Here is a 26,272-nt window from a genome sequence, read left to right on the forward strand (position 1 = left end):
GCAGGAACTTAGGCCCGAGGCCTAGTGGTGGACACCGGCGGTGTGAGTGTGCGAAGGAGTCTCGGTGGCTCGACCGATTGGAAGGTGGCTGACAGGCGGACCGAGACGCTGAGCAGAGCAGAGCAGAGCCTGGTTGCAGAGGGAAGCGGATCTCTCGGTTTGGGTGAGAGACATCCAGTATTTGCATCTCTATTAAATACAGACCTAGACTGATTCCAGTAAGGGCAAATAGACTGTGTACTTTATAAAGGCCATATCAACATTTAGTTGAACCACTGGACACTGGAGATACAAATATAGTGCGAGGTGGGTGAGCTAGGCCTTAAGTCCTAAATCCAGTCCTAGGCTGTCAACCTGTTGTGACGTATAAGGAATTGTCACGTTTGCTTCTCTGTGGATTACAACTATTGATTGCTTTGGGGAATACAGTTCATCCTCTCTACCCTTTTTTGGATTACAAATACTTTCCTTGGATCGTTGGGAATTCCTTGCCGGTGAAGAGAAGTGAGGCCTCACTTTTCAGATGACTATTGCAGTTCATCATAAAGGGGAAAATATTGATACATTGCTTACCTTGTATCCAAGTTACCAAGTGTAGTCATTCTTATCTGTGGTCACTCTCTAATTACTTCAGCTTATTTTAAGTATTGTTTATCGTTGCTGAGCGCAATCCTCTAGCTAGCATACATACACATTTGTTTGTGCATATGTATGTGTGGCCTGGGTTCTGGATCCTGAATGCTGAACTAAAAGGCCTAAATCCTTGGTTGGAAATTCAGGATCTATCCCTCTAGCAAATCTGTGTTATTTCTGATTCTGTTTGCATATTCCTGTTTTACATATAAAAGTCAAAAGCAGTAAATTGTTTATTCACTGCAACACTTGTGGTCTCAGTTATTCACAATGACCGAAATAATAGTGTCCAATGGGTTGGAGCACGCTCAGGGCATAAGAAGTGAAGAGGACGTCCATGCAACAAGCCACCCCCAAGGGGGCAGGCCCAAGGGGGCAGGGCTACAAAACCATTGCCAGCGTCTCCATTATATGGTGCATGATTATCTAGGCTCAAGAGCAGGCTTGGAGACCTTTCCAGCTGCGCATCCACTGGGTTACTGGGTCTTGAGGATGGACCACTGGCCAGAACTTGCTCAATATGCAATGGAGCTACTGGCCTGTCCTGCTTCCAGCGTGCTTTCCGAACAGGCGTTCAGTGCTGCTGGAGGTTTTGTGACAGACAAAAGAGTGCGTCTGTCCACAGACTCTGTTGATTAGCTGACTTTCATTAAAATGAACCAATCCTGGATCAACAAGAGCTATCAGGCCCCTAATGCTGATGTAACAGATTGAATTTGCTAGGGGTCTGCCATCCCTTGAAGACTGCATATCCTGCCTATCCTATTCCTCTACCTTGATTCTGCTAGCTTCCAACAATGTTTTTGGTTTAGGCAGTGCTGTATCTTGGCCTAGGCCAACAAGGCCCAGGCCTAGGGCAGCACTTTGCAGGGGGGCAGCAAAAAAGCTGCAACCCGCACAAAAAAAAAAATAGCCTCCTCCCAGCTCCCACACGAAAAGGGTCCCCGCTGGCTTATAAGATATTTGGATATACTTGTACTTGGATATACTTGTGTTTGCTGCCACTGATTATTTCACTTATTTGTATAATGACTATGGACGTCCTATTCATTATACAAATAAGTGAAATAATCCTATGATTACAAATCAGTGGCAGCAAACACAAATCCAAATATCCCAAAAGAAAGGAGTAATCCTTACTAATCCAGTGACATAAGGCTGTACTAATGGGCACCGATAAGGCTGCACTGATGAGGTGACACTGATAAGCTGCACTAATAAGGCAGCACTGATAAGCTGCACTGATGGGCACTGATATGCTGCACTGATGGGCAACTGATATGCTGCACTGATGGGCAACCAATGTGCTGCACTGATGGGCAACTGATGTGCTGCACTGATTGGCAGGGGGTGGCACTGATGGGCAACTGATATTCTGCACTGATGGGCACGAGGCCGCACTGATATGCTGTCCTGATGGGCACTGATATTTTGCATTGATGGCCACTGATGGAAACTAATGAGGCTGCACTGATGGGCACTGATGAGGCTGAACTTATGGGAACTGATGAGGCTGAACTTATGGGAACTGATGAGGCTGTATTGAAGGGCACTGATAGATTGTCGTTATGGTCTGTGGTTTACAGATGACAGGGCGGGTAACAGGAAGGGGTGTGGCCTTTACAGGAAGGGGTGGGTCATATGTAAATTAGGGGGTGCCCAAGCATAGTTAGGCCTAGGGCAGCACAAAACCTAAATACACCACTGGGTTTAGGTCACTACCAACCCCCAAGGCCTAATTTTTCTGCACTTGTATGACAGGTGCATACAATTTAAATGACGTATGTCATTTTTAACAGCAGGACCTGTCCCTGTGCCCTGCTAACTGTGAGGGGCTACGGTGTTCAGGCACCACTAACACCAAAGGCCCAATTTTTGGCACTTGTATAGCACATGCGATTTCAAATTTGCATGGAATTCTTACCAGCAGGTCCCGTTCCTGCACCCACCAAGAGTAAATGCGAGTGGTTACGGTGTTCAGGCACTATCAACAAGCAAGGCCCAATTTTTCTGCACCTGTATGACAAGTACATGTGATTTGAAACTTGTGTGTATATTTGTATATGACATTTTTTGCTTTAGAAACGTTAGTATAGCTGCAGCAGGTTTATACATCGTATGCACGTAGATGCCCTACTTTACAGGCACATTCAGGGGACCCCCCCAGGCACGATATTTAAAAAAATGAAAAATTCCTTCACTTTCACTTTAAGCCTCATTAAAATCAGTAAGTAAGTCCGTGCCCCTTTTAAAAATGATTGTTTTTTAAAACTTTTTTTTCATTGCTACATGTTCCCCAGGTCAGGACCTGGACCCCCATACACTTTTTTGAGGCAATAACTTGCAATTAAGCCTTCAAAATGAGACCGTTTTGGTTTTTGAGGTTCGAGTCCCATAGACTTAATTTGGGTCTATTTGTTCGAACAAACTTTTACTCTGTTCGCAGTGTTCTGGTGTGAACTGAACCGGGGGGGGGGGGGGGGGGGGTTTGGCTCATCACTACCCCACATCCCTTAAAGTCCAGTTTTGTTAGGAGGGATATGGGAAGGTTACTTCCTCCCTATCTTTTCCTTGCTCCTACTGTCCAATATTACATTTATGCATGTGGATGTGGGCAGTTGTCCCTAGAACTGATATACATATTTAACTTCCCTGGGTTACTGGAATGGTTGCTAACGGTAACGGCCGAAGAAAGTTTCGAAAATTGCCATTTTTCTCTCAAAGACTGTGTTCTAATGCTCGAGAGATGTGTGAGGCCTGCTCAACATGGGATAGGGAGGGTGAGATGAAGAATAAAATGCACAGTGATGGTTTCCTATGGCAACGGAAGAATCTTTGCCTGGATTACAAATTGTCTGATCAATGTGCTGGAGAGCGGGATAAATGCATCTTGCTGTACAAAAGGACTGTGTCTGCTTAACAGTAAATGGTGCAAGTTTGGAGGGAGAAAATGGCGGCCCAGGGCACATGGATCGGTGTGTCGGGAGCCATGTGTGTGCCGGAGCTATACAGGAAAATGTTTTCCGTGCATCCAATGACAGCGGGACATTCTTCCAAAATAGTGGCAGTGTGGATGCTGTAGAGAAAATTGTTGACCATGCATTTAATGACAGTGGGACATTTTTCAAATACAGTATGGCGAATCTTGCTTGTACAAGTGCTAAGAAGAGAAATGTTGGCCCTGCATCTGACAGCGGGGACAATTCTACTGACTTGCAAGGAGGGTCATTTGGCTGGAGTGATGGAGGCGCAGCTGGAGCCCTAGTACAAGTAAGGATGGCGGATGCGTGCAAGCAGAGAAGTAACTACCATGCAGGCTGAGCTGAGATGGAGCGGCATTGGAAGGGTTACTGTACCGCGCGCGCTGGAAAGTTCTGCCTAGCAGGAGGAGCCACCGCCAATTTAGAGTCGTTGGCCCACGCACAGCCAATCCTGAGAAGGAGGGAAAGTCCATAAATGACTTCCGCCTCTGGGTGGTGCTGAGAGGGAAACACATGTGTGGAGGAGCAAGATGGAGAGAGCCGGAGGGCAGTAGAGGCTGTCCCATGTGTTGGCGGAGAACCTGTGGAGCACCGAGAGCCGAAAACATCCACCCCGTGGGATACAGGGGTGCGGCTGGTGCCCGACGGAAGACTGTGCACCACAGGAGGTGTGGAGCACTTGGACCTGGCTGTCAAAATGAAACATGCAAACAGCATCATCCCTAGTTGTCATCTTGTGCCGCTCATTTTACCTTCTGACTCACCCCTGTTATTACTTATCAGCAGGAACCTATATAGCACTTATCAAAACTACTCTTTACTTCTCTACATATAAAAATCAGCTGACAGCAGAGGGGGTGCAGAGGGAGGGGGCATATCAGAGGTTCTCTATACAGAACACTCAGATTGTAACAGAAAATATGGGGGCGGGGTCAGGTCAGTAACTTCTCCTCTAAGCAGTGAAGAGTGGGAGGGGGGTAAGTAAGAAAATATGGGGGCGGGGTCAGGTCAGTAACTTCTCCTCTAAGCAGTGAAGAGTGGGAGGGGGGTAAGTAAGAAAATATGGGGGCGGGGTCAGGTCAGTAACTTCTCCTCTAAGCAGTGAAGAGTGGGAGGGGGGTAAGTAAGAAAATATGGGGGCGGGGTCAGGTCAGTAACTTCTCCTCTAAGCAGTGAAGAGTGGGAGGGGGGTAAGTAAGAAAATATTTCCCCTCTACACAGAGCATTCAGCTCACACAAAGGGGGTGGGGAAGGGGGAGGGGCATCTGCCGATTTCTACATCAAGGTTTCAGCTCACAGGAGAGATAATGGGGGAGGAGTCATGTCAGCACTTTTGCTCTAGACAGTGGACTCAGCTTGAAGCAATGGGAGTGGGGGAGGGGAAGAAAGCATTTCCAATCTACATATAGGAATCAGCTGACAGCAGAAGAAGTGGGGGAGAGGGAGGGGGAATGTTAGAATCTCTTTATACAGAAGACTCAGATAATGGGGGAGGAGTCAGGTCAGCACTTCTGCTCTAGACAGTGGACTCAGCTTGAAGCAATGGGAGTGGGGGAGGGGTATGGAAGAAAACATTTCCCCTCTACATATAGGAATCAGCTGACAGCAGAGGGGCGGGGCAGCTGGAGAGGGCGTGTCAGCAGTTTCTACATCGAGAACTACGCATAAAGCAAAGCAAATGGGGGAGGGTTAACACTTCTCCTCTAAACAATGGGAGTGGGGGAGGGGGTAAAAGAAAACATTTCCCCTTTACATATAGGATTCCTCTGACAGCAAAGAGAGTAGGGGAGGGGTGTGCAAACGTTTCTTTACACAGAGGAGTTAGCTCAATGCAAAGGGGGAGGGGCATGTCAGAATTTCTCCACTCAGAGAACCCAGCTCACAGAAGAGATTATGGGGGAGGGGTCAGTTCAGCACTTATCCTCTAAACAGCATACTCAGCTTGAAGCAATGGGAGTGGGGGGAGGGGATAAAATAAAGTATTTCCCCTCTACATATAGGAAGAGGGAGTGGGGGAGGGGTGGGTATACATGTCAGGAGCTAGGGAGACCAGACACATAGCTATTAGTGATGTCGCGAACCTAAAATTCGCCGTTCGCGAACGGCGAACGCGAACATCGGCAAATGTTCGCGAACCGGCGAACCGGGCGAACCGCCATAGACTTCAATAGGCAGGCGAATTTTAAAACACACAGGGACTCTTTCTGGCCACAATAGTGATGGAAAAGTTGTTGCAAGGGGACTAACACCTGGACTGTGGCATGCCGGAGAGGGATCACGCAAAAAAAAGTTCTTAAAAATTATAATTTTTTGATAGAGAGCAAATTATTGGAAAAATTAAAAAAAAAACAAAAATAAAAAATGTCTTTGGATTTAGCATCTGGGGGGTCTAAAAAGTGTACCTGTCAAGTTTCAGCTCTGTAGCATGTCCAGAACCCCTAAAAAACAGCATTTTTCTTATATTTTCAGGAATACGGTTTCTCTGCGGCTGGCTTTTTCTCTTGCAGGCATTTAGCGGGCATTTTTTTAGGCAGGCATGTCATTTTTTGCATTTAGTGTCTGGAGGGTCTAAAAAGTGTACCTGTCAAGTTTCAGCTCTGTAGCATGTCCAGAACCCCTAAAAAACAGCATTTTTCTTATATTTTCAGGAATATGGCTTCTCTGCGGCTGGCTTTTTTTCTTGCAGGCATTTAGCGGGCATGTTTTTAGGCAGGCATGTCATTTTTTGTATTCAGTGTCTGGGGGGTCTAAAAAGTGTACCTGTCAAGTTTCAGCTCTGTAGCATGTCCAGAACCCCTAAAAAACAGCATTTTTCTTATATTTTCAGGAATACGGCTTCTCTGCGGCTGGCTTTTTCTCTTGCAGGCATTTAGCGGGCATTTTTTTAGGCAGGCATGTCATTTTTTGTATTTAGTGTCTGGGGGGTCTAAAAAGTGTACCTGTCAAGTTTCAGCTCTGTAGCATGTCCAGAACCCCTAAAAAACAGCATTTTTCTTATATTTTCAGGAATACGGCTTCTCTGCGGCTGGCTTTTTCTCTTGCAGGCATTTAGCGGGCATTTTTTTAGGCAGGCATGTCATTTTTTGTATTTAGTGTCTGGGGGGTCTAAAAAGTGTACCTGTCAAGTTTCAGCTCTGTAGCATGTCCAGAACCCCTAAAAAACAGCATTTTTCTTATATTTTCAGGAATATGGCTTCCCTGCGGCTGGCTTTTTTTCTTGCAGGCATTTATCGGGCATTTTTTTAGGCAGGCATGTCATTTTTTGTATTTAGTGTCTGGGGGGTCTAAAAAGTGTACCTGTCAAGTTTCAGCTCTGTAGTATGTCCAGAACCCCAAAAAAACAGCATTTTTCTTATAATGTTTAGTAGAAAACTAATGCAGTGTCTTTCCAGCTGTCTTTTTTTCTTTCTGGCAAGCTGAAATATGATATGCCAAGGCAAACATGCCTATCAGTTGAGCTATGACACAGACAACACTGCACACATGGCGAAATATGTAAAACAAAAAACAGGAAAAGGAAATTAGGTGACGGTCACAAAACATGATATTGTGATTGGCCAAATAAAAAGTCGCCTCGCGATGAGGTCGCGCCAAAGTCGCGCTAAGTCGCGCCAAAGTCGCACTGCAAGCGACGCTACTTTAGTGGTAGCGGCAGTGTAAACCAGCACTAAAACATCCAGTGTGTGAATACGATCAGGTATGATGTTTTATCGGTCAAGTAGTGTAAGGGTTACGCCCGTCGCCCGCTTCACAGTGACAGACCAAACTCTGACAGACCAAACTCCCCGTTTAACAGTCAGTCAGTCCATTTGCACAACCGCAAACTCCCCATTTGCACAAGGTTGGATACCAGCTAGCCATGTCCCGTTCCTTGTCCTCACTGACATCATTGAAGGTCTCTTCCTCCACCCAGCCACGTACAACACCAAGGGTCCCCGAAAGGTGACAACAAGCCCCCTGGGATGCCTGCTGTGGCTGGTATTCCACCTCCTCAAAGCCAACATCCTCCTCTGACTTCTCTTCTTCAGACTCCTCTCTCTGCGTTGCCACAGGTCCAGCAATTGACAACGACAAGGCTGCTTCTGGTGGTAATGGGGACCACAACTCTTCCTCTTCATGCTCATCTACAGCTTGATCCAGTACTCTTCGCAGGGCACGCTCCAGAAAAAACGCATATGGGATGAGGTCGATGATGTTGCCTTGGGTTCGACTGACCACCAGGGTTGTCACCTCCGCAAAAGGACGCATGAGCCTACAGCCATTGTTCATGAGCATTCAGTAACGCGGCCAAAAAATACCCAGCTCCGCAGAAAGAATGAAAGAAAATGAATGTTTTTCCTATGAAAAATTATCCTGTGGATGGCTTTTGGTCTGTACACAATGAAGCAACGACCTTATCATCTGGGGTGTGCCAACACAATCCTAGAGGTGATCGCTTCATTGTGATACGCAAGCCCCTTCACCACGACAAGGTAACGATCACGAAGGGGAATTGACACATGTATGTGCCTTTTTTTTTGTTTTTTGTTTTTTTGCAGCCACAGTGTAGCACCAGAGGCCAGAAAAATTAGGCATGTACACATGCATGAAAAAGCAGGTATTGTTGCAGCCGCTGCTGTAGCAGCGGCCTGAAAAATTGAGGTTTTAAGGCAGAAAGTGCACTAAAAAATTGCGGCTTGAACCGTAGTTGGTGGCGGAGACGTCACGTAAGTCATCCGGCATGCAGAGAATGATTATATACAGCAGCGTGTGGACCATTTTTAGGCCAAGGCATCTCAGTCATCACCAGGCCTTTTTTAGTCAAATGCATCCCCCACTGTCAGTCCCTTCGGGATCCATGCCTCATTCATCTTAATAAACGTGAGGTAATCAAGACTTTTTTGACCTAGGCGACTTCTCTTCTCAGTGACAATACCTCCTGCTGCGCTGAAGGTCCTTTCTGACAGCACACTTGAAGCGGGGCAGGCCAGAAGTTCAATGGCAAATTGGGATAGCTCAGGCCACAGGTCAAGCCTGCACACCCAGTAGTCAAGGGGTTCATCGCTCCTCAGAGTGTCGATATCTGCAGTTAAGGCAAGGTAGTCTGCTACCTGTCGGTCGAGTCGTTCTCTGAGGGTGGACCCCGAAGGGCTGTGGCGATGCATAGGACTAAAAAAGCTCTGCATGTCCTCCATCAACAAGACGTCTGTAAAGCGTCCTGTCCTTGCCGGCGTGGTTGTGGTGGTAGGAGGAGGATTACTTTCACCTCTTCCCCTGTTGGATTCCCGTTGTGCTGTGACATCACCCTTATATGCTGTGTAAAGCATACTTTTTAACTTATTTTGTAGCTGCTGCATCCTTTGCGACTGCCGGTAATTGGGTAACATATCACAGACTTTCTGCTTATACCGGGGGTCTAGTAGCGTGGCCACCCAGTACAGGTCGTTCTCCTTCAGCCTTTTTATACGAGGGTCCCTCAACAGGCATGACAGCATGAAAGACCCCATTTGCACAAGGTTGGATGCCGAGCTACTCATGTCCAATTCCTCGTCCTCACTGATGTCATTGAAGGTGTGTTCTTCCCCCCAGCCACGTACAACACCACGGGTACCAGATAGGTGACAACGAGCACCCTGGGATGCCTGCTGTGGTTGGTGTTCCTCCTCCTCAAAGCCACATTCCTCCTCTGACTCCTCTTCCTCACACTCCTCTTCCAGTGTTGCCGCAGGTCCAGCAATCGATGGTAAGGCTGTTTCTGGTGGTGGTGATGGTGACCACAACTCTTCCTTTTCCTCTTCACGCTCATCTACGGCCTGATCCAGCACTCTTCGCAGGGCACGCTCCAGGAAAAAAACATATGGGATGATGTCGCTGATGGTGCCTTCGGTGCGACTCACTAGGTTTGTCACCTCCTCAAAAGGACGCATGAGCCTACAGGCATTGCGCATGAGCGTCCAGTAACGTGGCAAAAAAATACCCAGCTCCGCAGAGGCTGTCCTAGCACCCCGGTCATACAAATACTCGTTGACCGCTTTTTCTAGTTGGAGCAGGCGGTCGAACATTAGCAGTGTTGAATTCCAACGTGTCGGGCTGTCGCAAATCAAGCGCCTCACTGGCATGTTGTTTCGCCGCTGAATATCTGCAAAGTGCGCCATGGCCGTGTAGGAATGCCTGAAATGGCCACACACCTTCCTGGCCTGCTTGAGGACGTCCTGTAAGCCTGGGTACTTCTGCACAAAACGTTGCACAATCAGATTCAACACATGTGCCATGCACGGCACATGTGTCAACTTGCCCAAATTCAATGCCGCCAACAAATTGCTGCCGTTGTCACACACCACTTTGCCGATCTCCAGTTGGTGCGGGGTCAGCCACTGATCCACCTGTGCATTCAGGGCGGACAGTAGTGCTGGTCCGGTGTGACTCTCTGCTTTCAGGCAAGTCAACCCCAAGACAGCGTGACACTGTCGTATCCAGCATGTGGAATAGCCCCTGGGGAGCTGGGGGGTGCAGTTGGTGTGGAGCAAGAGGCAACAGCAGAAGAGGACTCAGCCGAGGAGGTTAGCAAAGAGGATGGAGTAGGAGGAGTAGAGGAGGTGGCAGCAGGCATGCCTGCAAGTCGTGGCGGTGTCACCAACTCCTCTGCAGCAGAGCCACGCATTCCATGCTTGGCAGCCGCCAGCAGGTTTACCCAATGCGCAGTGTAAGTTATATACCTGCCCTGACCGTGCTTTGCAGACCAGCTATCAGTGGTCAGATGGACCCTTGCCCCAACACTGTGTGCCAGACGGGACATGATTTCCTTTTCCACAATAGAGTACAGGTTGGGGATTGCCTTTTGTGAAAAATAATTTCGGCCGGGTACCTTCCACTGCGGGGTCCCAATAGCGACAAATTTTTTGAAGGCCTCAGACTCCACCAGCTTGTATGGTAAAAGCTGACGGGCTAAGAGTTCCGACAAGCCAGCTGTCAGACGCCGGGCAAGGGGGTGACTCTGTGAGATTGGCTTCTTACGCGCAAACATTTCCTTGACAGACACCTGACTGTGGGCAGGTGACGAGCAGGAACTGCTGAAGGTGAGAGGCGGAGGGGCGGGTTGTTGATAGGGGGCATGGAGGACAGCAGTGGTTGACGTGGCTGAAGATGCTGGACCAGGAGGAGGATGGTGGCTTTCAGTTTGTGTGCTGCTTTTACTCATGTGTTGATCCCATAGGCGTTTGTGATGTGAGATCATGTGCCTTCGCAAAGCAGTTGTACCTAGGTGGGTGTTGGACTTCCCACGACTCAGTTTCTTTTGGCACAGGTTACAAATGGCATCGCTGATATCAGAGGCAGACACACAAAAAAAATGCCACACTGCTGAGCTTTGCAAGGACGGCATTCTGGTGGTGGCAACAGCTTGCGTTGATTGGCGTGCTGTCTGGCTGACCCCGGGTGCCGAATCTACATGCTGTCTGACTGCGCCACTAGCTCCTTGCGATGACCTCCTCCCCCTGCTTCCAACTCGTCTCCTCCTCCTCTCTGTCTCTCCATCTGAACTTTCCCCCTCTTCTTCTGCTCTTCGAGCAGGCACCCAGGTGACATCCACAGACACATCGTCATCATCAGCCGCTTCACTTGACAACTCAGCAAAGGCAGCAGCAGCAGGTACAACATCATCATCATCACAATGTACGTCCATGTGTATAATGCTGCCTGACTGAGACATATCCCCGTTATCTACATCCTCTGGCACTAATAGTTGCGCATCACTTATTTCTTCCAACTCATGTGAAAATAACTCCTCTGATGGATCAAGTGAAGCGGCTGTGGTGCTAGTGTTGGTGGTGGTGCCGGCGGGCTGGCGAGTGGTAAATTGAGAGGTGCCCGAAGCTGAGCTGGAGGAGGATGGTACATTAAGGTTCCGAGCGGAAGCTGTAGATGATTGGGTGTCCTGTGTAAGCCAGTCAACTATGGCCTCAGAATTTTTTGAGTTCAGGGTCTGTGGTGGCCTCTGAACACTGGGCATTATTCTAGGGCCTAAGGAAATCACAGCACCACGACCACGACGGCCCTTGCGGGGTGGCCTGCCTCTGCCTGTCATTTTTTTTAATGTGTTGTTACTGTTGTACTATGAGTGCAAGCTGCTGTGCCACCTTATATATCAGTGGTGGGTGGGCAGTGGCACAGTACACTCTCTGTGGACCTGACAGCAGTCACTGGCACCCAGGCAACTGCAATTTAAAAAATATATATATTTTTTTTTTACTTTGCAAGCTGCTGTGCCACCTTATATATCAGTGGTGGGTGGGCAGTGGCACAGTACACTCTCTGTGGACCTGACAGCAGTCACTGGCACCCAGGCAACTGCAATTTAAAAAATATATATATATTTTTTTTTACTTTGCAAGCTGCTGTGCCACCTTATATATCAGTGGTGGGTGGGCAGTGGCACAGTACACTCTCTGTGGACCTGACAGCAGTCACTGGCACCCAGGCAACTGCAATTTAAAAAAATATATATTTTTTTTTACTTTGCAAGCTGCTGTGCCACCTTATATATCAGTGGTGGGTGGGCAGTGGCACAGTACACTCTCTGTGGACCTGACAGCAGTCACTGGCACCCAGGCAACTGCAATTTAAAAAAAATATATATTTTTTTTTACTTTGCAAGCTGCTGTGCCACCTCATATATCAGTGGTGGGTGGGCACACAGTGGCACTGCAGTGGGCACAGTACACTCTGTGGACCTGACAGTCACTGGCAGCCCAGGCAACTGCAATAATAAAAAATATTTTTTTTTTTTCAATTTATTGCAACAAGATGCTGTGCCACCGTATATATATCAGTGGTGGGCAGTGCACTGCAGTGGGTACAGTGCACTCTGTGGACCTGACACAGCACTCACTGCAATTACGACAGAGGAAAAAAAAAATATTTTTTAAAATGCCAGGTACTGTGCCTGTGCCACCCGAAATGAGTGTGGTGTGCACACAGTACAGTCTGTGGTAGGTCTGTGGCCTCTCACACACAGCGGGCAGGCAACTGCAGTGTACAATAGATATATATATATATATATATATATAGAAAAAACTCTATTACCAGTTACCAGCCCTTAAAAGGGCTTTTGGGGACGCTAAATATATATATATGTATATATATAAATAAAAAAAAAAAAACTCAATTACCAGCCCTTAAAAGGGCTTTTGGGGACACTAGATAGATAGATATATATATATATATATAAGAAGAAACAACTCAATTACCAGCCCTTAAAAGGGCTTTTGGGGAGGCTAGATATATATATATATATATATATATATATATATATATATATATATATATATATATATATATATAAAAAATTAAACAAATACCAGCCCTTAGAAGGGCTTTTTGGGGTGCTGTCCTTACAGCAGTAGTGGACCAAGAACACTGCAAGACCAGGAAGACTGACTAACTGTCCCTAGCTTAACAGCAGCAGCAGCTCTCTCCCTACTCTCACTACACACACTGCTTCAGAATGATCTAAGATGGATGCTGCCCTTGCTTATTTATAGGAGGTGGGAGGGTGTGGGAGGGAGGTATGCTGATTGGCTGGAAATGTGTCTGCTGACTGTGAGGTCCAGGGTCAAAGTTTGCCTCAATGATGTATTATGGGGGGCGGACCGAACATCGCATATGTTCGCCCGCAGCGGCGAACGCGAACATGCGAAGTTCGCCGGGAACTGTTCGCCGGCGAACAGTTCTATACATCTCTAATAGCTACACATGGAAACTGAGACCAAACAAAGTAGAGAGCCTTAACCACTTTACCACCGGAGGATTTTGCTGTCTTACGTCCAGGCCACTTTTTGCGATTCGGCACTGTACGACTTTAACGGACAATTGCGCGGTCATGCAACGCCGTACCCAAACGAAATTTATGTCTTTGTTTTCCCCACAAACAGAGCTTTCTTTTGGTGGTATTTGATCACCTGTGCAATTTTTATCTTTTTGCGATATTAATAAAAAAAGCGACAATTTTGAAAAAATAACAATATTTTTCTACTTTGACAGTTAAAAAATATCCAATATATTCAATTTTTGTCATATATTTAGGCCAAAATGTATTTAGCTACATGTCTTTGACAAAAAAATTCTCAATGAGCGTATTTTTAACCGCTTTAAGACCGGAAGATTTTACCCCCTTCCTGACCAGGCCATATTTTGCGATTCGGCACTGTGTTACTTTAACAGACAATTGCGCGGTCGAGCGACGCTGTACCCAAATTACATTTATGTCTTTGTTTTCCCCACAAACAGAGCTTTCTTTTGGTGGTATTTGATCACCTGTGCGATTTTTACTTTTTGCGCTATAAACAAAAAAAGAGCGACAATTTTGAAAAAATAACAATATTTTTCACATTTTTTTTATATGAAATTCCCCCCCAAAAAAATGTAAAAATCAAAATTTTTTTAACATTTTAGGCCAATTTGTTTTCTACTACATATGTTTGGTAAAAAAAATCGCAATAAGCGTATTTTGATTGGTTTGCGCAAAAGTTATCGCAGCTACTAACTACGAGAAATTTATGTCATTTTTATTGTTTTTCTTTTTAACTAGTAATGGCGACGATCTGCGATTTTTTTTTTTTTGCATGACTGCGACATTGCGGCGGACAGATCGGACCCCTAACTGACATAGAGAGGGGGTGTAAACACTTTTGTACACAGAGGAGCTCACAGCAGAGATAATGGGGGAGGGGTCAGGTCAAGCCTTCTTCCCCAAACATTGGAGTGAAAATGAAGCAATTGGAGTGGGGGAGGGGACAAAATAAAGCATTTCCCCTCTACATATAGGGATCAGGTGACAGGAGAGGGAGTGGGGGAGGGGTGTGAAGAAGAGGGAGCGGGGGAGGGGTGTGAAGAAGAGGAGTGGGGGAGGGGTGTGAAGAAGAGGGAGTGGGGGAGGGGTGTGAAGAATGATTTGATACTATAAAGAACAGACGTCTGTCCTCTATACTGCATTTCCCATTTCTCCATATTATTCTTCAGGCTGTGACATTAAAGTGCTCAGCAAAGTGAGGATTAGAAATAGTGTGATGTCAGCTCTGGGCGGAGTCTCCCCGCCTCCAGTGTTTATTGGGGAAGCTGATTGGCTCAGGAGGTTCTGACATCGCTATGTACAGCAAAGACTCAACAAGAGATAGAAAATATCTTTTATAAAGAGAATGATTTGTAATGAAGAATACAGTCAGTCAGGTCATTATTTAGTATAGTTAGATAATTAGTGAATTAGATAGGAGAAGTGTGATTGGATATTCCCAATTATAGGTGATTATGTCTATGCATTTACTGGATGTGTTTTCTGCACATGGTTCTATTCCCTGACTCAGGGCGTATCATGAAATCAGAGGCTCTGTGTGAAGATTAAAACTCGGCCCTAGACGTTGATTGAAAAAAAAATGCAAAAAGTGTCCTTGGTGTAAAGTGTGCTAAATATTTGGCGTGGCTTAAAGGGGGTGTGGTTAAAGGGGGCGTGGTTAAATAGAGTTGGAGATGACTTGCATAGTGCAGAATGTGGTAATGGTAAATAGAAGATGTACAGTGCGGAGTGTATGGCGGGGGGTAAATAGAAGATGTACAGTGCGGAGTGTATGGCGGGGGGTAAATAGAAGATGTACAGTGCGGAGTGTATGGCGGGGGGGGGTAAATAGAAGATGTACAGTGCAGAGTGTATGGAGGGGGGTAAATAGAAGATGTACAGTGCGGAGTGTATGGCGGGGGGGAAATAGAAGATGTACAGTGCGGAGTGAATGGCGGGGGGTAAATAGAAGATGTACTTTGCGGAGTGTATGGCCAGGGGTAAATAGCAGATGTACAGTGCGGAGTGAATGGCGGGGGGTAAATAGAAGATGTACAGTGCGGAGTGTATGGCGGGGGGGTAAATAGAAGATGTACAGTGCGGAGTGTATGGCAGGGGGAAAATAGAAGATGTACAGTGTGGAGTGTATGGCGGGGGGTAAATAGAAGATGTACAGTGCGGAGTGAATGGCGGGGGGGGGGGTAAATAGAAGATGTACAGTGCGGAGTGAATGGCGGGGGGTAAATAGAAGATGTACAGAGCGGAGTGTATGGCGGGGGTTAAATAGAAGATGTACAGTGCGGAGTGAATGGCGGGGGGTAAATAGAAGATGTACAGTGCGGAGTGTATGGCGGGGGGTAAATAGAAGATGTACAGTGCGGAGTGTATGGCGGGGGGGGTAAATAGAAGATGTACAGTGCGGAGTGTATGGCGGGGGGTAAATAGAAGATGTACAGTGTGGAGTGTATGGCGGGGGGTAAATAGAAGATGTACAGTGCGGAGTGAATGGTGGGGGGTAAATAGAAGATGTACAGTGCGGAGTGTATGGCGGGGGGTAGATAGAAGATGTACAATGTGGAGTGTATGGCAGGGGATAAATAGAAGATGTACAGTGTGGAGTGAATGGCGGGGGGTAAATAGAAGATGTACAGTGTGGAGTGAATGGTGGGGGGTAAATAGAAGATGTACAGTGTGGAGTGTATGGCGGGGGGTAAATAGAAGATGTACAGTGTGGAGTGAATGGCGGGGGGTAAATAGAAGTTGTTTAAACAAAATGTTTTTTTTTTTTTTGTTGGGGGTGCAATGGACAGTTTCAGTAGAGCAGTGGACAGTGTCAGAATTTTATTTTTTATCATTTAACAATTCTATAATTTTATACTATATATTATGCTTTCAATTTTTTTTCTTTTGGGGGGGGGGGGCATTAGACATCATCAATAGAGCAGTGGATGGTATCAGTAGTTTTTTATTTTTATTATATTATTTTTATATTTATTTACACTTTTAAATTTTTATAATTTTATTACAATTTGTTTTTAATAGTATTACATTCACAATGCTATGGGGGGGGGGGGGGGGACATTGTCTGTAGGACAGTGGACAGTATATATTTTTTTTTTATTTTATTTTCTTTTTCTAATATGTTTTACAGTTTTATTTTTTTATATTTTTTTTAAAAAAATAATGTCATTTTGTTTTTCAAAGTGCCTCTGGGAGGGGGGCAGTGGATGGTCTCAGTAGGCACTGAACAGTGTCAGTAGAGCAGTTAATGGTGTCGTTTTCTTTCTTTATTTTTTTACAATTTTATTTTTTATTTACCAGTAGTTTATGTTGAAACACTTTTTTCACAGTGCTCCTGGGGAGCAGTGGATTATGTCAGTAGGGCAGTGAACAGCGTCAGTAGAGGAGTGAATGGTGTCAGAATTTTTTTTTTTATCTTTATTTTTTTTAATTTTTTTTACACATGTATTCTTTTTTTACATCCCAATTATTTTTTTTGTCATAGCTATTGATCATGTCATTAGCGCAGTGGACATTAACAGTAGTTCTTTATTTTATTATTTTTTTTTTCCTTCAATTTAATTGTTTCAATATTTTTTTAAAGTTACATTTTTTTAGAATTTAATTATTTTTTTATTCTTATCATTTTTAAAAAATGCTTTTAAGGAGGCCAGTGGATAATACCAGTAGGGAAATAGGCAATTTTAGTATAACAAAGGACAGTGTCAGAATGGTATTATTCTATTTTTAATATTTTTTTTATAATTTTATTATTTTTTACTATTTATTATGTTTTTCACAAACATTTTGGGGGAGCAATGCATATGGAGTAGTAGAAAAAAATATATATTTGTCAATAGTTTTAGATTTTTTATAATGAACTATTTTAATTTTCATTATTACCTTTTATTTTTATTTATTTTCACATTGCTATTGGAGGTTTAGACCGTGACTGGTGTCATTAGGGCAGTAGACAGTGTTAGTAGAATTGTTGTTTTTATTTTTGTAGTTTCTAATATTTTTAAAAATTATATTTTTATTTTTTCTAATTTCTTTTTTAAAATTTTCTTTTTACAGTGCCTCTGGGAGTGGTGCACTGGATAGCCTTAGCCGGGCACTTAGCAGTGTTAGTAGAGCAGTTAATGGTGTCAGTAAATTAATTTTTTCATTTAAGTTTTTCTACAAATGTATTTTTTCTTTTAAATTTCAATTTTATTATTAATTTTCTTTTAATGCTTTTTAAAGGGCAGTGGATCAGGTTAGTAGGGCAGTGGACAGTGTCAGTATTTTTTTAATTGTTATTTAATTGTTTTATTTATAATACAAATGTATTTGTTTTACATTTCATTTTTTTTGTTAGGGATGTGGATCATGTCATTAGGGCAGTGGACATTGTTAAAGTGGAGTTCCACCCTGGTTATACATTTTTTAATAAAAATACCCCGGGACAGTCAGGGCTAGTACATTCCACAATGGATAAGCCTCTGATCTGTCCCGGATTGCACTTACCTTTTGGGAGAAATACTTACCTTGAAAACGTATTCTCCAGCGCTGCCATCTCAGGTGTGGGCAGCTTGAAGTCAGTGCGATCCTCTTCCACGTCCTCTTCCGTCCTCTTCCTTCTTCTTCGGTCCCACGATGCACTGCGCCGGCCCCGACGTCACTTCCGGTGCGCGTGCGTCATCCCTCCACACCTTCTGGGCATGCCCAGAAGCTGTTTAGAAGGGAATGAAGCGCGCGCCCCGGAACTGACGTCGGGGCCGGTGCAGGCGCAATGGTTCCTGGGAGCAATGACGTTCAGCTCCCAGGAATCATTGCAAAAGCCAGGAAGTGACGAATCGCTGCGGCCGCCGAGGAGAGGAAGAAGGAAGTAAGGTGAGTATATTTTCTCTACAAGGTAAGTAAAAAAAAAAAAAAAAATTGCGATTATCCATTTGTTTTTCAGGTGACCCGGAGCGAGAAGATGGTGGTAAGTATAAATTTAGGGTGGAACTCCGCTTTAATTGTTCTTTCATTTTATGTTATTTTTTCTATATTACTTTTTTCTTACAATCTAATTTATTTTATAGTTACATTTTTTATTTGTTACATTTTTTAAAATGCTTTTAGGGGCATTGGATGGTGCCAGTAAGGTAATCATCAGAGTCAGCAGAGTAATGGACAGTGTCAGAATTTTTTTTTATTTTAAATAATTGGTTAGTTGAACAATGCTTTTCTCAAAAGTTTTATATCTTTATTATTTTATTTTTTATATTTTTACAATCTTATTTTTTTAATTATTTTTTTTACAATCTATTATTTTATAATTTATTTTTTTAAATGTCAGGAAGGGGTTGGTGTCAGTTGGGCAATGGACAGTGTCAGTAGAAATTTGTTATTATTTTTTTTTAATATTTTATAAAAAATATGTTGTTTGTTTTTATGATTATTTTTCCCGCAGTGCCTCAGAGGGGCACAGTGGATGGTCTCAGTGGAGCAGTGATAGTAAACCAGTTAATTGTGTCAGTGTTTTTTTTGTTTTTTTCAATGTATTTTTCTCTATAAATGTATTTTTTTTTGTTTTACAATTTTATTTTTAATTATTTTAAAATGTGTATTTTTTATTTTTTTTCACAGTCCTTTTTTTCATAATATTTTTTTACAAGGCTATTTTGGGAGATTGGACAGTGTCAGTAGTTTTATTTTTTTAATTTTTTTATTTATTTTTTTTTTTTAATATATTTTTATTGAACATAGGAAACAATCACAAGGTCTGTTTTGCATACAAATAACAAACAAATTTCTTGAAACAGTAACAATTATGTATGCAAACAGAGAGTTCCTACATTTTATAATAACAGTATCACACATGTTATACTCAGGGGTAATAGTGAACGTAACATGAAAGACACTGTGAGAGGGGGGATTTGGAGGGAGTAGGAATGGGGAAAGAGATTGACACTCTCGCATGGGACGTGAGGAGAACGTCAATTATGTAAAGAAAACAACAGCTAAGTTCAGAAAGGTGACTCTTACTGGCTGAGCTATACACTTAAGCCCCGTACACACGTACCGATGGTCGGCTTACAAATGTTCCTCTTTTCTCCCCGGGATGTCGGTGTCTGCTGAAAAGTGCAAAGACAGCACAAGGACAGCACAAGAATTTTGTCCGCCGACTGCAGAAGTGATGTCATGTAATGGTTAACTTTCCCTGTGTTTTCTATTTTCTGAGCATGCCCAGTCTTGCAAATCTGTGGTCTGTCGGCCGAATTGTGTACTGACAGGCGAACAATCGTCCGTTCTGGTGTCGGCATACAAATATTTTCATGTTTGCAAGAAAGACTTTTGTCCGCGGATTGTGCGCAGACATCTGTCGGAGGCACCATACTAACACGCGTACAATCGGCAGATCCTTCGTCCACCGACGTTTGTATGCCGACGATCGGTACGTGTGTACGGGCCTTTAGTCTACTCGCATTATAACAGTATGTTTTATATTGGGGGGGGGGGAGGAATAGTGGTATCCATGAGATCCAGCTTGAAGCAGTCAATAAGTAGGTGATGAGCAAGGTCCTGTGAAAAAGGGAACATGAAGGGTGTTGCCTTTAAATTTTCAGCCCGCCTAACGTATTGGATATTGAAGCCTTTAAATACCATTCCGTGAATTGGAAGGGGACCATCAAATCTTTCAATTCATCTGCATGCTTGAGGTAATTGTAGCCGTATTAGTGCACTTGCGACAGAGACCATTGAGTGTGTGACACTTTTAGACAGATTGATCTGGTTGCACAGTTTGCAGCGTTTTTTATGGCAGGGTTTGCTCCCATTATTTGCGACTTCATAATCAGAATGAATTTTTCTGCTGATTAGTTTATGTCTGAGGTTGGGTGGTTGTCTGAAAGCCAGTATTGGAGGTTGTTGGAATATTCCTTTCAGAGTTTCATCTTCTGCTATGATGGGTTGTAAATCTTTGATTATCTTTCTTATCCCTTCTAGTCCTGGATTGTATGTGGTGACTAGAGGCACCCGGTTATTTGTTTTTTTCTCTTTGTATTGGAGAAGATTTTCCCTTTGGGTTTTCAAGGCTGTGTTTATGCCGGTGTTTTTGGTTTTTGCTTTGTAACCTTTCTGTCATGGTCTTACCTTCTTGCTGTTCTCCTTCGTTTGACATGTGCTGGCGGCCATCTTGGTTTCTGGGTTTCTTGTAGCCTCCCACCCTGCGGCTTCTCCTTCCCACTGGGAGGAGCTGGATGCCTAGCTCATATATATAGGAGGTCTGTGGCTTCAGTTCCCTGCTTGGTCCTCCTGTGTTCACATGCTTCTAAGACTGCTGCTGCTTCTGGTTCCTGTTCCTGGCTTCGTCTGACTAATAAAACTGGCATTAGAGAATTGGCGACATCTACTTGAGGGCACTCAATTGCCAATCCTGATATATACTGATCACAAAAACCTTCAATATCTTCAGACTAATAGAACTCTTTCCCACCGACAGGTTCGGTGGTCGTTATTCTTTCTGAGGTTTAATTTTTTAGGGACTTATACGCCCGCAGACAAAAATAAAAAAGCCGATTCACTTTCACGACTAGCCGAGAAAGATTCTACCGAGGTTCCCTCAGTTCCTATAATACCACTTGAACGTATTATCGTGTCATTCGCTCCCTGAAGGAAGAGATTTTGCACAGCATAGGACTGGACTCACCTCCACCACAACTAACTACTGACGCAGAAGGCTTCCTCTATTACAACGATAAATTATACATACCCCCTACTATGCGAACCAAAATCTTGGAATTGTCGCATGACGTACCTATGGCAGGACATATGGGTATGACTAAAACTTTAAATCTACTTACTAGGCAGTTTTGGTGGCCAGACATGAAGACAACCGTAAAAAAGTTCGTTTCATCTTGTGATATCTGTGCAAGGTCTAAAATCGACAACACGAAACCATCGGGGTTACTTTGTAGTTTACCGATACCCCAGGTTCCGTGGGAAGTGGTATCCTTAGACTTCATAGTGGAACTACCACCTTCCAAAGGATTCAACACCATCTTGGTATCAGTGGACCATCTGACCAAGATGGCACATTTTACTCCTATCCGAAGACTACCTTCGTCCAAACAAACAGCGGAATTACTTGTGAAACATGTCTTTAAGTTACATGGTATTCCAAAAACATTGCTGTCTGACCGTGGTTCACAATTCATCTCAAAGTTTTGGCTAGCTCTATGTCAGATACTACGAATAGAGCGTAAACTTACTTCTCCATACCACCCTCAGACCAACGGACAGACAGAGAGAGTTAACCAGTGCATTGAACAGTATCTGCGTTGCTATACTTCGTATCTACAGGACGATTGGGCAGATCTCCTCCCGCTGGCGGAATTCGCCTATAATAACGCGACTCATAGCACTACTAAACAAAGTCCATTTTACCTAAATTACGGGTTTCATCCCACACTCCTTCCACCACGTATCTTGCCATCAAGTAATCCAGTGGCATCTGATTATCTTGCCCAGATAAAGGATTCTCTGGGATTACTCAACAATACCATATCACATGCTCATAGCCAACAAAAGAGGTACTACGACCTCCGTAGGAAACCCTCTCCCCAATATGCCATTGGGGATCTTGTTTGGCTTTCTACAAAAAATCTGAGATTAAAAGTCCCTAGTAAAAAACTTGGACCTCTATTTCTGGGACCTTTCCCAATAGAGAAGCTTATTGGAAAAGCTGCAGTACAACTCACATTACCAGCAGACCTCAAGATACATCCTGTCTTCCATGTGTCTCTACTGAAGCTCCATGTTCCTAACCAAGGAATAAGGCCTACTATCTCACCTCCACCTCCTGTACAAGTGGAAGGTGGAGAAGAATTTGAGATAAAAGAAATTTTGGATTCCCGTTTCAATAGAAGAAGACTCCAGTATCTTGTACGATTGAAGAACTATGGGCCCCAAGATGACACCTGACTGGATACCTCCGATATACATGCCCCTAGACTGATTCGCAATTTCCACTCGAAATATCCAGAAAAACCAGTTCTAGAGGCCTTCCGGAGCCGGCCTTAAGGGGGGGGTACTGTAATGTTCTGGTACCACTGGTACCCTTGTTCCATATTTCTCCTTTACTAATTGCATCCCATCTTGTGTAACAAGAGACACATATACCTTTAAGACCGGATGACATAATTGCCGAGCGCCGCTATGAGCGGCTATTTCAATCGCCGGCTTTCTCTCACTCATCGCTCGTTCAAACCACATGTTCACCGCACCTTCTCCTGTGAAGTCGGAGCTGCTGACATTTCCTTTGCTGAACTGACGCCGGAACCTCGCCGCTGATCCGTATCTCGCTACGGGATCACCTCTCTATCTATGGACATTGTTACTACTAACCTATCTAAGTGATAAGTACCCCACAGGGGATTCCTTACTAACCAATCTCCTACTGTCATCTACTGCAATTACCAGGACTATCTATCTATCTATTCCATACCATCTGCATAGACTGTTAGCTCTTGGGACTACCTTCAACTATCCTTGCACTAGGTTACTCTGTCTAAGTATACTCCATCTGTGTCCTCTTACCATCTGCACTATACTAGACATCAGAACCTATCTGCTTTACCATCACCTGCAACTCTCCTAATATTACTCCTAGTAATCACCATACAACCTGTCTCTCATCTATACATTCTCATATGTCCTATCCCTCCACTAAAACATCTGATTGAGTATATGTATATTGCATAACAGGCTGTACACCGTGATGAAGTCCTGAGAGTTGGATAGGTTTATTCAACAGTATCTCTACAAGGCTACTGAGTGTGATAATTCTGCAGCTGAAAATCCATCCATTAACAAAAACGCATGAACGTTACACTAAGTCGGTTTCCCATGTAAGCATCTGGGGGGTTTTGCGTAGCTGGGACTTCTGGTGGAGCAATGAGTAGAAAAGGGATATGCCCCTGGTGCGTGCGTTAGGTTTAGTAAAATGGTTCCATGCTTGGTAGTCAACGTGTAGGGTTGGTGGTGGGTGTTTAAGTAGGAAGGACATGATGCGAGTGTAAGAGAAGCGGGCCTTATCCGGAAGGTCGAATGTAGAGGATAGCACATCAAATGTGAGCAGTTGTGTGCCTTGGTATAGTTGATCAACCCAGAGTATGTCCGCTTCGGTGAAATGTCTGAGGGAAAGGTGGGGAAACAGAACCTCTAATGTCTGAAGAGGGAGTCTAATCTTCGTGGTGTTGGGGTTGTGGTGGGAGTGGGAGAGGAGAGATCTCCATGCCAGAATGGTAGTTTTCGTTGGGGGGGGAAGGTTGGAAAGGTTAAGTGGGATCCAGGAGTCCGCCAAGAGGAGCAGGGAAAGATTGGGGGTGGAAGAGCAGGCGGCCTCTATTACTAATTTTTATAGTGACCATTTTTCTGATGAGACTTCTCTCCCCATTCAATGGGAGGCACTTAAGGCTGTTCTCCGTGGCTTTTTTATTCAGATAGGGTCTAGATTGAAGAAGGAACGTTCAGGGGCCAGAGAGGCCGCAGTTACACGCCTCCGTATTCTGGAAACGGAACATAAAAAAGCGCCCACAATGCAATCGTTGGCTGATGTATCGACGTCTCGTCTACATCTTAGAGAGCTGTATGAGACATCTGCCCGCAGATATTCTGATAAAATAGCTTTGCATCAATACAAATCTCAAAATAAGTGTGGAAAGTACTTCAACACTGACTTCTGATCAGTATGCCCTTTTGGAAGCAGACAAACTTTCTTATATTATGAAGACCGCTCTTCCGAGCTTAGAAGGAGATGTAGTGGAAAACCTTGAATCGCCTATTACAGTAAAAGAGGTGGCGAGAGCAATCTCGACCACTCCTTCAGGGAAAAGTCCAGGCCCAGGCGGTTTTACCCCTAAATCTTTTAAAGCTTTTTCTTCTCTTCTTGCTCCCTTCATGACTAAAATGTTTAATTCTCTGTCAGAAGACGTTTTGTTTGCGCCTCAAACGTTGGAGGCTCACATATCTCTAATCCCAAAACCCGACAAAGACCCATCTTTCTGTACAAATTATCGCCCCATATCTTTGATTGGGGTGGATCTTAAAATCTATGCCAGAGTTTTAGCAAATAGGCTGCAGTTGGTAATGCCTGAGTTGATCCATTTGGATCAGGTGGGGTTTGTTGGGGGTCGGGAGGTAAGAGATATCACTTTAAAGACTCTACTTCTGATGGATTATGCGCGTTCCCACAATATTCCAATGTGCCTTCTTACGGTGGATGCCGAAAAGGCGTTTGATCGGGTAGATTGGCCATTTCTCTGATTGACTTTGCAACAGATTGGGTTGGGATCTCATATGATATCAAGGATCATGGCTTGGTACTCCTCTCCTTCTGCAAGGATTCGAATTAATGGTTCGTTATCTACCTCATTTAGGATTCGTAATGGGACACGGCAGGGGTGCCCCCTCTCACCTCTTTTGTATGTACTGACAATGGAGCACCTAGCCGTAGCTCTACGGAATAACCCCTCTATATGTGGGGTTACAACTGGTCCTATTCATTCAAAATTGGTTCTCTATGTGGATGACCTATTGTTGTTTGTTACTCACCCCCATAATTCACTACCTGCAATTATACAGGAGTTTGAGGAGTTTGGGAGAATGAGTAACTTTAAAGTTAATTTTACCAAATCTGACATTCTAAATGTGTCTCTATCTATAAGTACCCTACAGCAGCTTTCGTCTTCCTTCCCATTTAAGACAAATTCTACTTCGGTTCGTTATCTAGGGATTATCCTCCCCACTAAGGCATCTGAGCTTTTTGCAGCAAATTTTGAGCCCTTATTCTGTAAAACTCAAACAGATCTGTTGTCCTTTTCTAATAAAAGACTTTCCTGGTTTGGAAGGATAAACGTTTTGAAAATGGATGTTCTTCCATGCTTTTTATACCGGTTTCAGACGATCCCCATTTCTATTCCATCTGTATATTTCATTAAACTTCGTCGATTGTTTTCTCGGTTTATATGGAACTCAAGCCGACCTAGATTACGATATGAGACCTTGTCCCTTCCAAAAGATAAGGGGGGTGCTGGAGCACCTGACCCTTCTCCTTATTACAAAGCGGCAGTGTTGACACGAATAGTAGCTTGGTTCCATGGCTTATCATCTAAGCTATGGGTTCAATTGGAGCAATATATCAACCCCTATGACTTACGAGCCATGCCCTGGGTGCCAGCAACTCACCGAGGAGATTTATCTCTATTTGCTGGAATGACACGTCACACCTTACGGATTTGGGATAATGTGGTGGAATCTAGTTCAATCTCTAAAATTCGGGGACCAATGTCACCATTCTTTGGGACCCCAGAATTCCCGGTGGCTGTTAAGAGTAGTGTTGAGCGAACACGGACTGTATTATTCGGGTCCGTACCGGATAATTGGATTTTTGCTACCCGGACACGGACCCGAAAACTTTACTGTATGTTCGGGTTTAAAATCCGTGTTCGGTAATTTTATTTCCTGTTTTGTATGTAATGGCGCGCTTTTAATGGCGGGCTTTCAACAGCCAATCAACAAGCGCTTAACTGGTGTGCCTTAAGCCATCCCAGCCATGCCTACAAATGTATTAGTAGCTGTGATTGGCCATCTGAAGCATGTGACCCATGTCTTTATAAGTTCGAGAGACACAGCGCGGTGCGTCATTCTGCTGTAGTGTAGGGAGAGAGCACACATCATACGTGCTGGCTGCTGCTGATTAGGGACAGACAGTGAAAAATTGTGCCCGAAAAGAATGCAGGGACAGGTCGGAGTGTTGGCAGGGAAAGATATTTGTGCATTTTAGGGACAGGCTGGAGAGATTAGGCAGGGACAGAACAATCGT

Source organism: Pelophylax lessonae, assembly GCF_965119305.1.
Source record: "Pelophylax lessonae genome assembly, chromosome: 4".
NCBI classification, from domain to species: Eukaryota; Metazoa; Chordata; class Amphibia; order Anura; family Ranidae; genus Pelophylax; species Pelophylax lessonae.